Genomic DNA, 12861 nt, shown 5'->3' with positions numbered 1-12861 from the left:
ACACCCACAATCACCCCCCCCCCCCCCTCTCCCCTCGCGCTGTGCGCAGCAGTCCGCAGTAGTATCACACACACACACACCCATTTCACCCATTCACTGTGCGCAGCCGTCCGCAATCCACACACACACCCTCACGGGCAACGCAGTCCGCAATACACAAATACACACACACACCCTACCTACATGCACACACACACACACACACTCTACCTCTATTCTACCCCCCCCCCCCCCCCTCCCCCCATCCACCTTGCGCAAAAAAACAGGCCGTCGGCCATCCGCCAAAAGGAAAAAAAAAACTATATATATATATATATATATATATATATAGCCCCCCCTTCCCACGCACGTTTTCGCACACACATGCCTATACAAAACACACACACCCGCCCTCATGCACGAATATATACACACACACGCATATACGCACCGCACCGCAAATACGAAGAAAACGGCTACAACATCAACAAACAAAAGAAGAAGGATCCAAAGCACGCGCCGCCAACAACAAAAAGAGAAAATGCATCGAAGGCATGCCTCGGCCGACTCCGAAAAGAAGTACGCTCGACACCGACGCAACGGCAACACGCCATTCACCGGCAACACACAACCACGACGCCATCCCAGTAATTTATAGGTTATTTTCATCATTATCTGCAGTTTTCACCCAAGCCATTGTAAATTTCCATTCTTTGTAAATATCCTCTCTCTAGGTGATGGTCACAAAGGCCCACCTAGAGATTCCCCTCTTTTAATAACCTCCCCAAAACAAAGCAAGGGTCAACCACACCGGGCCCACCACTTGCTTTGTCTCCCCAATTAAGATTACCCTAACCACACTGGGATTACCATAATCCAAACAACCAACACCTATAAATTGGCACTGAGAGGTCACTATCGGGGGGGGACAATTCATGAGGAACCAAGCATTTGGTAGAGTGTAGTAGGAAGGATTGACACTATCACCATCACGGGGAGGGTGCTTGTGTGTTGGGTTTGCCTTGGGAATTGCACCATGCGAAGGGAACCACATCCATCTCTCGACTCCAATGGTCGATGCACACACGTATGCACCAATGCTACCTCGGGAGCTCAATGCGTTTGTCAGAAGCAAGATGGTAGAGTACCTGGAGAAGATAGATCTCCATAACTATTTTGAAGCTGTGCCGGCAGGAATCGACATCAAAAGATTGTGGGAATTCATAACTACAATCAAAGAAGATGGAGTGGCCAGAGTCACTGATCTGTAGGGCAAGCCGGACATTGTGATTGTAATCACAGAGAGAGTGGTGGCAGCAGCACTAGACCTCTCCAACAAAGGGGATAGTGTGACAAAGAGAAGAGATGAAGTCAAGGTGTACTCAGAAAAGAAAAACAACTACACCTTCGAAGATATTCCAAACCCTAAAGTGGCGGTCATGAGCCATCTTTATAACCAGTACTTCCATATGTGTACAAAGCGGCCACAAAAGTACAGAATGCCGCTTGGAGCCATTGCCACCACCTTCACCTGGGCAATGCAGAAGAGCAAGCCAAAGGTGATAAATTATGTTGCTTATATCTGGTGAAGATGGGCAACAAGAACCCCACCTACATTGTGCCTGGTGAGCTGATAACGAAAGTGGTTTATGGTGCATTGCACGCCAAGGAAAGATGGCCTGACCCTCCATCACAGAATGACTGGCTAAGGCTCAAAGAAGATAAAGAGGATGAACCGCCCAAAGCACCCAGAGTTGCCACACGATTGAAGCGTTGGTTAGAGACCGTGCAAGAGGAGAAGCCAGAGTTGAAGAAGGGAAAGAAGGAAACTGTACAAGTGCCGATCAAAGAGACAAAATCACAAAAAGCGGCACGGCTCGAAAGATTAATGGAAAGCTTCAGAGCCGAAAGAGCCCTCAAGGGAGATTTGAGCGAGCTATGGAAGCCATCACCAGAAGCCATGTCGGGGTCATCCCAAAGGGTACACAGAGATAGGTTTGAAGAATATATCAAAAATTTTGAGATCCTGGATGCTACGGCAGAAAACATTCCTAACATCCCATTTACAGAAGAAGAAGTGGATGAAGTACGACGGCAACTGCTAGAAGAGCAGGAAGGCCAAGAAAGAGAGCGGAAGACCAAGGCAGACCGGGACTTCAAGAAGAAGCCACCAACTCCACCGTCAAGCCCGGAATCCAACCCACCGCCATCACCACCTCCTCGTAGCCCTCCACAAACCCAACAAAAGGAGGATGAACAAGAAGATTTTGAGCAAGAAAAGAGCCAAGAGCAAGAGCAGCAAGAAGAAGATGAATAGAAAGAGGAAAAGATAGATCCAGAGGAAAGAAGGTTTAACACATTTCGTGATCTACTAGCTACGGGATATTCAAGAGAAGAGGCAGCTACATAAGCATTTGACTTGGCAAGCACAAGGCCCAAAGAACAGATGCAGAGCCTGCGACGGTTAGAGGAACTAAAAGAGATGGCCATTGATATAGTGGACCTGCAGCCACCCACCAATGATTGGGATATGGTGATGAACAAGCTAACCGGGCTCAGCAGGGCACAATCAATGGCCACGGAAAGTCTAATCTCAAAGCCAATGAAGTTTTTATCAAATCCGAAGTAGACACACTACAAAGACAGAACCAAGAGCATATAGAGAAAGAAGCAGAGCTGCAAGCCAGTCTGGCCACGGCATTACAAAGATTCCACGAGATGGAAAAAGAGAATCAGGCAGCTGATCAAAGAATTCAAAGAGCTGAAGAAGAATACAGAAAACTCAGCAAGGCATTGACAGATGCAGAGAGGGGAAGGGATAACCTAACCCTACAACTTGCTGAAGAATCCAAGGAAGTGGAAACACTGAGAAATGCCAAGGAAAAGGCAGAGCTAGAGAATGAGGCGAGCCCGGATGAGGTAATAGAGCTTAAAGACCAGATGAAAGTCAAAGATCAAACCATCCAACAGCTATAAGGGCATCTCCTGCCAGAGTCAGAGCTACTAGCTCGACTCACACTACTTCTGAGATGGATTTATATAAAGAGAAAATGAAGGAGCTCCAAAAGGAGTTAACCCTGGAGAAGCCGCAAAGACTGATGTTGGCTGAGGTCTCAGTGGTTATGCAAAACCGCATGGAAGAAGAAAACACATCCATGAAGAAGGAGCTAGAAGCCATCAAGAGAAAGCTCGAGGAGGTGGAAAATATAAATGCCGATTTGAATTTCCTCCTTGTGAATATGGGAGAACAAGCTGAAGCAGAAAAGAAGACATTTCAGAAGCAAATAGAAGAACTGAGAGGCTATCAGCAAACAGAAGAGCAGTTTAGCACCGGGCCAGCAGCCATGGAGGGAATAGACTTAGAGAATGTAGCAGATCCAATGGACACCACCATGCAAGAGGAAATCCTTGTAGGACCCTCTCAAGAGCCACAAGATCTGACACAAGAAGAAGAAGAGAAGCTGCAAGAGGCAATAGAAGCAGCAGTCAAAAACACAGCAAAAGAAGCCTTGGAATGGGAGTAGAGGGTCTTTAAATCAATGACTATTCAGAAGATAGATGCCAGCAACCTACGGCGTGAATGGCTACAGCCCTCTCTCCCATATCCTCTGTTGAAATATGAAACTCCCACAATCAACAAGCGGATCAGAGAGGAGCCAAGAGTTCCACTATACAAAGTACACCTCTCCAAGCCTGAAGGGGTCAAGTTGATAGTCATCTCTCAACCCAGGTGTAGAAAGGCACGGCTGACAAAGTATCCACAGCATCTAATCCATTTGGTAGAGGCTCCTAAAGTCATCAGAGATAACCTAAGTTTCTGCCCTCTACCAAGGATGCGGACGTGGAAGGCCCATGAGCTATTGCAAAGAAGCCAACCTACTTGGCTAAATTACCCAAAGCTGTCAGGCTTGAAGGCAGGCGAGAGAATAAGTGAGAAATACATGGTGAAAACCCTAACGGGTGCCATCAAATTGTTCCACTGACTGGACTGACCTATCTTGCATTATGATGAGAAAGATTTGCAAAACACTTTTGGCAGTCTTCGAGACATTCAAACCAGGCCAGGTGACAGACAGTATCTTCTTCTTTCAAGATACATACAGATGTGCATACGATCTGTCTAGTTAGCCATCTCACGAGGTGATACATGCATTGTATCAAAGGATTATGTTTTTGCCATCTTATCACCTCCAGGCCTTTGAAGAAGCCTTCTACACCGGTTTCTTCATAATCAGCACAGACATATTTGGCCCGACGCTACTAGCTCAACATGCAAGATATGAGTCACGGCTCAAGATGAGAGAAAGCCTACGATGAAGAAGCAGCTCAACAGCCATTTCGGGGATGACATGAACAAGGAGGGGGGAGTGCTAGAAGCTGGACACACCCTACGGAAAATGATTGCTCGGCAGATTATTATTTTTTGTAATTATTCATTTATTAAGAAAACCCGACATTTCACCTTTGTAAATAGTGGGGCTTACAGAGTTTCCAGATTGTATCCCAATTTTGACATTTAGATTGAGTAGATGGTTAAATTGGAACTTTAGGGTTTGCGATTGTAAGGTATTTATACCACTTTTTGACCTTAATGAAAAACCTTTCGTCATTTTAAAAAAGTTTGAAGTCTGTGAGTGAGCGTACTGTGTACGAGAGAGAGTGAGAGCTTCATCTTGACGCTACGCGTGCACCGGTGGTCTGAATCGAGTGCGAAGAAGTGCAGCGTGTTGCCCCCGACGAAAGCTACGCGTCGATACCTACATTGCACGCATATGGTCCGGTTTTGCGAGCTTGACCTACGAGATTTATTTGGTGATTTGGTGAGCATACATTGTACGTTTTTGCATTTCAGCATAACCACGTATTCGCATTGAGTAGAGCTACACATTAGGCACTTTAGTTTTTGAAAACGACAACCTTCAAATTTTGGCCAGACATCCACGTGATTTTGCATCGGGTGTTTTGGGTTGAGATTTTGGTTCATAGACCTTAGGGAGAGCGACCTATTGGTGTTAGTAGGGTCTCCTTCAAGTTCTGTGGCATTTCAAGACCGTTTGATGGGTATTTGGCTCTTGTAAGCGTTGTAGGAAATCTCCTCTTATGCACTCCTGAAGGCTATAGCTTAGACATTGGGTAGAGACCTCTGTAGGAATTAGTTAGGAGTCGGTCGAGTGTAGGTTGACACCCTATGCTTTCTTCCACACGCCTGCGGGTCAAGCTTCGTCCTTAGCTGACAAATCTTGTTAGGTGAGTTCTCGTTGTGCTGACGTCTGTCGCGGCGTATCCGTCCAACAGCAAGCCTTGTGACCACAAGTGAATTATGCTTGAATTTGATAATATTTTGTTGAGTCCAAATCAATAATGCATAGAATTATCCTCCCTTTCACTATTGACTTTTACTCTTCACTTGTAGTGACCGTCAGGTAGTGACCGTGGGGTAGAATCAGTATGCATTGATTTTTTTTTCTTTTCATAGGGTTTAGTCCTACCTCTCCTTATTTCAAGATCCAAATGTGTCAAAACCATAGCTATGTACAAAATAAATACATAGTTTTTTTGTGATTTTCATGCATCAAGTGCATACGAAGAGAGAGGTGGAGCAAAATTTGAAAAATGGCCCTCATTAGCCCTCCCCCTGAAGCTAGAGGCATTTATGTCTCTAGCTCTATACTTGATTCTTCTTCAGTTGAGGTGGAGAAGTCTCCCTCCTCAGGTATTTCCATCATAGGTGCTTGATCAAACCTCAAAAAGTATTACTTCAACCTCCATCCATTGACACGTGTTTTGTGGAGCCTACCATCTGCATCCATCAATCGATAACTGTCATTGTTGTAGCTCTTTCTAATGACAGATGGCCCCTCCCATCTGGGTAAAATTTTTATCCTTCCTAGTGTCAAACATGTTATCATACCTTAGGACCAACATACCTTTCTTGAGACCTTTTTCCCTAAGTCCCTTGTTGAAAGTAAGTCGACGTTGCTCTGCATGTGCTGCATAATAGTTGGTAGAATCTTCTCTGTCTAGTTGAAGCCTCTCTAGATCAAGAATGTGGTTTGTGAAGATGAGCATTAGGGCATTCCATCTCCCTAGCTAGCACTCTGAAACTAGCCAAGTGTACTTCAATGGATAAAATGACCTCCTTACCATACACCAAGTGATATGGTGTGAACCCAAGGGATGTGCTAAATGAAGTGAGATAAACCCAAAGTGCAGCCATAAGATGCTTGTCCCAATCACTTTTGTGATTGTTTACATGTTTAGTGATGATCTTCCAGATAATACCATTTACCTTTTCCACCAAACCGTTGCATTGTGGATAGAGGGAGTTGAGTGTCGTCATGAGATACCCAGCCTCTCCATCAGCTCTCCTACCAAGTCTCCTCCAAAACCTGGTCCCCTGTCAGAAATTATTTCAAAAGGAGTGCCAAAATGGCAAAAAATGTTTTCAAATACAAACTTAGCCACTTCCTTAGCTGTAATCCGGGTGGTAGCAATTGCTTCAGCCCACCTGGTCATGTAGTCCACACCCATGATGATATACAATACACTTGATTGGCTCCTTGGCAAAGGCCCAATGGCATCAATTCCCCATTTCTCAAATGGTCCATATGAGATTATAGGAGTCTGTGGCTCATATGTGAGCCTCCTAACACCAACCTTTTGACACTCTTTGCATCTTTTGCACCAATGATGCACATCTCTTTGTAAACTAGGCCACACAAACCCGGCTTGTAGAACCTTCCTACTGGTGATGTCAAGTGCAAAGTGCCCTCCACAAACACCATCATGGCAACTTGAAATTATTTCTGTGATTTCTCTAGAGAGAGGTACACGCCTAAGAATTTGATCCTTACCCTTGCAGTGTAGAGGTCGTCATTGATAAGGCATTATTTCGTTGCCTTGCATACAAGCCACTGCTTTTGGCCTTATCAAGATCTTTAGGACACTCTCTTGTGTCCAAGAAACTCATGATGTTAGGCATAGCATTGCTACCTTGGAAGAGAGGCAGCTTCATCTTGATAGCACCCACCACTGGAACATCTTGTAGCTTCTCTCTAGCTAGAGCATCTGCTTCTTGATTTTCTACTCGAGGAACATGATGTAATTGTACAACTTGAAACTTCCCTAAAAGTTCCTTAACTTTGCACAAATGGCCTAGAAAGCTATGATTTTTACAAGCCCAAGTTCCTTGTATTTGTTTTATTAAAAGCATGGCATCACCAAATACATTTAACCATTGAATACCTTGTGTCACACACCACTCTAACCCAAGAGTTAAGACTACATATTTTGCCTCATTGTTGGAGTGGGAATCCAAGAGATTCCCAATGGAGAATACCTTTTTCCTTTGTTCATTGAAAGTGACAATGCCTGCTACAGCTTTGTCCACTTTCCTCTTATAGGCTCCATCAAAGAAAAGAGAGTGAGACCTCTCTATCTTAGGGACTTCCAACACGGGTGTTAATTTTTTGTCACTTGTCTTGATCTTTAGCTTCTTTTCATAGTGGCAATAAGTGAGAATGCCTCCTAGACTAGCTCTTGTGGAGCTCTCCGCTTGCATTTTGTAGTCAAACTCTTGCAACCTTGTGAGCCATTTGGAAATCCTAGAAGAAACATCCATGTGCTGCATTACATAGGGAAATACTGCTTCCATTGTTAAGATTATGAATGGTCTAAACAATAAATAAGAGCGAAATTTGGTGGTATCAAACATTAATGCAAGCATCATATGCTCTACTTCCATGTATCCCTTTTTGGATGGAGTCATCATGCGACTAGAGAAGTAGATAGGAAGCATGAAAGAAGTTTGAGGATCCTTTTGCATCAATACCGGCCCAAGTGTGTCATTGCCCACACTAGGGTTTACATAAACTGTCTCGGTCCACTTTGGAGGTGCAGTGGTGGGAAGTGAGGCTAGAATTTGTTTTACCTCATTGAACTGCTGTTCATTTTCTTCACTCCAGGTGAAGATCCCTTGATGGGTAACTTGTTGTAAAGGGAGAACCACTTGAGAGAGCAAGTGAATGAACCTACTCAAAGACCTCACCTTTTGAAGAAAAGAGACCAACTTCTTTGTTGTGGTGGGAGAGGTCAAAGCCACCAAGGCTTGAACCTTGCTTGGGTCAGCTTCAATGCCCTTGGCAGAGATCACATGGCCAAGAAGAGTAACCTTGCTTTCACCAACGTGGCATTCTCCACATTGAGTTGGCCACGCAAAGCTTGCATCCTAGCTAGACCTTCATAAACTTTCTCCCAATGAAGAGAGAGGGAGCTATAGATACAACAGTCATCAATAAAAACACAGATTGATTTTCCAAAGAATGGTTGAAAACAAATATCACATAGCGCTAAAAAGTGGTTGGAGCATGGTGAGACCAAAAGGCATAACTCTGTAAGCAAAACATCCCCATGGTGTGATGAAAGTTGTCTTCTTTTGATCTTCTTCAATGATGCCAATTTGGAAGTAGCCTGAGTAGCCATCACATACCGTGTAGCACTCATATCTTGCTACCTCATTGAGAATTTCATCTTAAAAAGGAAGAGAAAAATGGTCCCTCTTTGTGGCTGCATTAAGGGGATTGTAAATCAACACAAACCCTCCACTTACCATTCTTCTTTGGTGTGACTACCTCTAGAGAAACCCACTTTGAGTCTTCAACAGGATAGATAAAACCTGCTTCTAGGAGTTTCCTTACCTCTTTGACCAAGGCGTCTTGCTAAATTACTCCTAGCTGCCTGAGCTTCTACACTACAGGTTTACTTCCCTCCTTGAGCTTAATGTGATGTGGAAATATTGTGATGCCAGTGATTTTATTATATTCATCAATGAACAATGTGGTAAACTTACTTAGCATCAAAATAAAATCTTCATGCTCCTTCCCACACAACTCACTAGAGAGCATTCGATGTACCTTACTTGCTTCTACTAGAGGTTGTATACCTGGTGTCTCCCCTTGGTTTGATGATGAGGCATTAGGTTTCTCCATCTTCTTAAAGTCCTTGAAAATGACCCCCATCACCTCAATGCTATTGTCACTTTCTTTAGTCATTGTTGACTCCTCTGAAGTGGTTGAAGAGTCACTAGTAGAAAACTCATCCATAGAGGTTTCTAGATCCATGTCGTGTTGCCGACCTATCGCCATGTCGTAAATTACTGGCTTCCCTTTGGCATCCTTCATTTGGATTATGCCAATGTCGAGTCCTACTTATCTCTCATATCCATAAGCCAAGGCCTCCCTAGAATGATAGGATAGCCCTCCCCTTTGTGTAGCATGACAAAGATGTCCACATCTACCTCGGTGTTGAACGCCTTTATCCTAACTACATTTATAACACCAACACATTGAACTTTTACATTATTTTCCATTTTGGCTTGGCATGGTGCCGGCCTATTCACCTCTAAACCCAAACAGTGCGTCATTTTTTCACTCATGACGCATATTTGTGTGCCACCATCGATGTAGATATTGGAGATGTGTTGCCCTTTGATATGAGCATCCATCACTGGTAGTATGTCCTCTAGATTCCTCCCAGAGAGAGCCTTAGCTATCTTTGGCTTTGGTCGTCTCGTGCTAACCATCTTTTTCCATTGTCTCCTCACCCTAGGTGCTAGGTGGAGTAATTGGGGCCAGGTGATTTTTGGGCCCTGCACAGAGACCTCTTGAACCAAATCATATGGTTTAGAACATTCACCCAAAGAGAAATCTACGATGTCAATTTTACGTCGTGACTTGGACTGCTTTTTGCTAGATTCCCCTTTAGTTTTCATCTTTTCTTCCATTTGGGAAGACTCACCATGCCTAGCGCGCTTTACCCCCATGGAATCTACTCCTTTAAACTTGGTCTTACCTTTTTCCACTCCCTTGATATCCTCCTTCACTTTTTCCTTTCCCTTACCTTCAAGACTAATGACACTTACTGCCTGGAATGAGAGGTTGTGGTAGTGGTGGTGGATGTGCTTAATGGGTGGTTGGAGAATTTTCACGGATGGTGCTTGTTGTGGTGCCCTCGGTGGTGGTGGTCTTGCTCTTGGTGGTGAAACCTGGTTTTGTCTTGCTCCTCTGTTGAAATTTTGTCTCCTTGGATGTGGGCAGTAATACATGCCATAGCCATCTTCTCCACAATTGTAGTAGTGGTATTCTTGGTTTTGACTTTGTTGTCCTTTCCCTTGCTCTTGATTGCGGTTGTGTGCATGCCCTTGTTGCACCAAATTCACAGATGTATTCTCAAGCTGAGTAGTGATGCAACTTAGTAGGTCTTGCTGCTCTTCTGATGCCTCTTATGGTTGGGTTCTCTGAGCAGCTGTTGTAGTTACTAGGGTAAGTTGGACTGAGCTAGATTCATCTGACTCGTTGACTCTTGCTTGCATGTGCAGCTTCTTGTCTTTAAGGCGGGCTACTTCCACTGCCAACTCATACGTTGCATGGAATCTCCCCTTCACTTCTTTTTAAGCGGCGACCAAAAACCTGCAATGAAACGGTCCTTCTTTAGGAAATTAGGTGCTCCTTCACCTTCATCCAGTGAGGCAACCCATCACTCCCACAAATCCACAAACTTGGATTCGTAAGTGGCATACTCTAGCAGACCTCCCTGCTTTAACTCTGTCAACAGCTGCCATAACTTTTTTGAGGTTGTGCCTCCACCAAACGTCTTCACATCCATCTCAATGGTCTAGGGCGGCACAATCGCTAGTTTTTTACCATTGGGCCCCTGGAGAGCCCAAAGCAAAAAAATTGGCAAGTGTTCCATCTTGGACGAACGGGAGCATAGCAAATGGCCCCAAAACTATGCAGAGGTGGGTAAAGCACACAAATCCCTACCCCTGCAAAGTTTCATGGCCATCGCAATCCGTTTTGATTGTGTAGGGTGTCTTACAACAAATTTGCACTCGTCCCGCTAATGATAGTATAGATGGCAACGTAAGACCATGAACCTTAAATAAAAGTAGATCAATGGTAAACCAAAATAACTAGCTATGAATGGTAATTTCAAAAATGAACATCAAATGAATGAGGGAAAGTACAACACCATAATATAGAATATGAATGAACCAGAGTATACAAGAATAGAAATGATCAAAAGGGCCGAAAGGTGGAATGATAAATAGCACAAATGTAGGGGGGCATTGCTAGCACTCATTATCACAAATATCATCTCAAGAATCATCTCCAGTATCATCTGCAACGTTTTCAACTCCTTCTCTACTGCGGACTGTCTCCATGATGCTCTCGTGCTCATCCAGACCCAAACGCCAGCGAGGGGTGCTCCCTTTCTTCTTGCTAACAATACTCTCTAGCCTTAGCTTCACAGTAAGGATAAGATGGGAGTAGTGTATGGCCACCTTCGGCCACTCATATATACAAAATGGATGTAGTGTCCGCATTCATGGACCTACTGGAAATAGTGCCTTGAAACAACCATATTGTGAGCATCATATGCCTCACCATTATTATCCACGGTGGATTCCTGAAGCACATACTTTGCCTTGGTGCACCTAAGAATATAGTATTCAACTTTCTTTGCATTCCCCTCCTCAGCAATAACTACAAAATCATCTCCCTCTGCAAGTAATTTGTGAGAGTATCAGCATCATCTGAGGACTGTGTGGTTTCGCTATCAATGGAGCTACTCGATGTGAACATACCTTGTGATGGTGAAAGAGGTTGTAGTGTCCACCTATCAGCCCACTCTGCCATGGTGCAATCTGCCTACTCACCATGTACGCAGGCATCACAGAAGCATGAGTGGTGCCTAGTAAAGATGGTGGGAACCCTCGTTGTGGTGCTTTGAATGTTGTACAACTGATGCGTACATGCTATAGTGTCACAGTTTCAGCTAGTGAGATCAATATCTTGGCTATGCACACACCAAAAGAACCTCCTCACTGAGCATCCACTACCTGAAGATGAGTCATATGCCATGTGTTGTGAGCACCACTCCACAACCTGTCTAGCATCTTTAAATCAATCACTGTCACTCCGAAGATGATATCACCGAAGAGCGCGCTTTACACAAGTGCCTGCACCTTTGTGCTCTCCCTTTCCATGCCTTGACTCAAAGAAGCTCCAAATGAAGGTATGCCACTACTATGGTGCCATCTGTATGCATAAATCTACTAACCTGTGAGACTGCAAACTGAATATCCGGCCTCGTGTTGCATACATAAATGAGGCATCCACCACAATATTTTGGTAAAGGAGTGACATATGCAAGATCACCAGCATCATGAAGACTCAATTTCAAACCTGTTTCCATGGGAGTGGCAATAGGATTGCAATCCTCAATTCCAAACTTACATAGCAATGTCTCTATGTAACTTTTCTGACACAAGGCAATACCACCATCACACTGCTTAAGTTATATACCCAAGTAATGATGCAAAACCCCAAAATCTTTTATCTTGAAAGTAGCATTCAAATCAGCCTTAAATTTAGCATTATGTCTCTCTATTAGTACAATAGCAAATCATCTACATAAAGAACCACAATGAGAGGTACATCACCCTCACGCTTTACATATGCAACAAGTCGAGCCTTATATCGATCAATCTCACCATTCGGCTTGCATCTCAACTTGTAAACCCACGTCGTATCAATGGTCTTTTTGCCAGAAGGCAAATCACATAAAGTCCATGTGTCATTTTCTATAAGTGCATCATATTCGGGTTGCATGGTAGCCATTTTTTGAATTATGTGCTTCATCAAAAGACAGAGGTTCCTCAACATCATGTAAGCAAGACACAGCCAAAGCATAACAGTCTGATGCATAAGATGCATGGCGAGAGCCTAAACGTGTACGACTAGACAAAGGTGCATCCAATTTACTATCACGCAATGTATGCACCAGCCATTTTGGCATACCTCTAGCCTGCTCATTTTCAGC

The 12861-nt window shown here is 44.0% G+C and overlaps 1 pseudogene; it reads right to left on the bottom strand.

The window, feature by feature from the left end:
- Positions 1–11134: 11134 nt before the first annotated feature.
- LOC147447912 (uncharacterized) lies at positions 11135–11900 on the bottom strand (annotated as a pseudogene).
- Positions 11901–12861: the final 961 nt, after the last annotated feature.

The sequence above is a fragment of the Adiantum capillus-veneris genome, chromosome 11, assembly GCF_014529385.1.
Source record: "Adiantum capillus-veneris isolate H3 chromosome 11, ASM1452938v2, whole genome shotgun sequence".
Classification (NCBI taxonomy): Eukaryota; Viridiplantae; Streptophyta; class Polypodiopsida; order Polypodiales; family Pteridaceae; genus Adiantum; species Adiantum capillus-veneris.
This window is presented reverse-complemented; position numbering and strand designations above follow the sequence as displayed.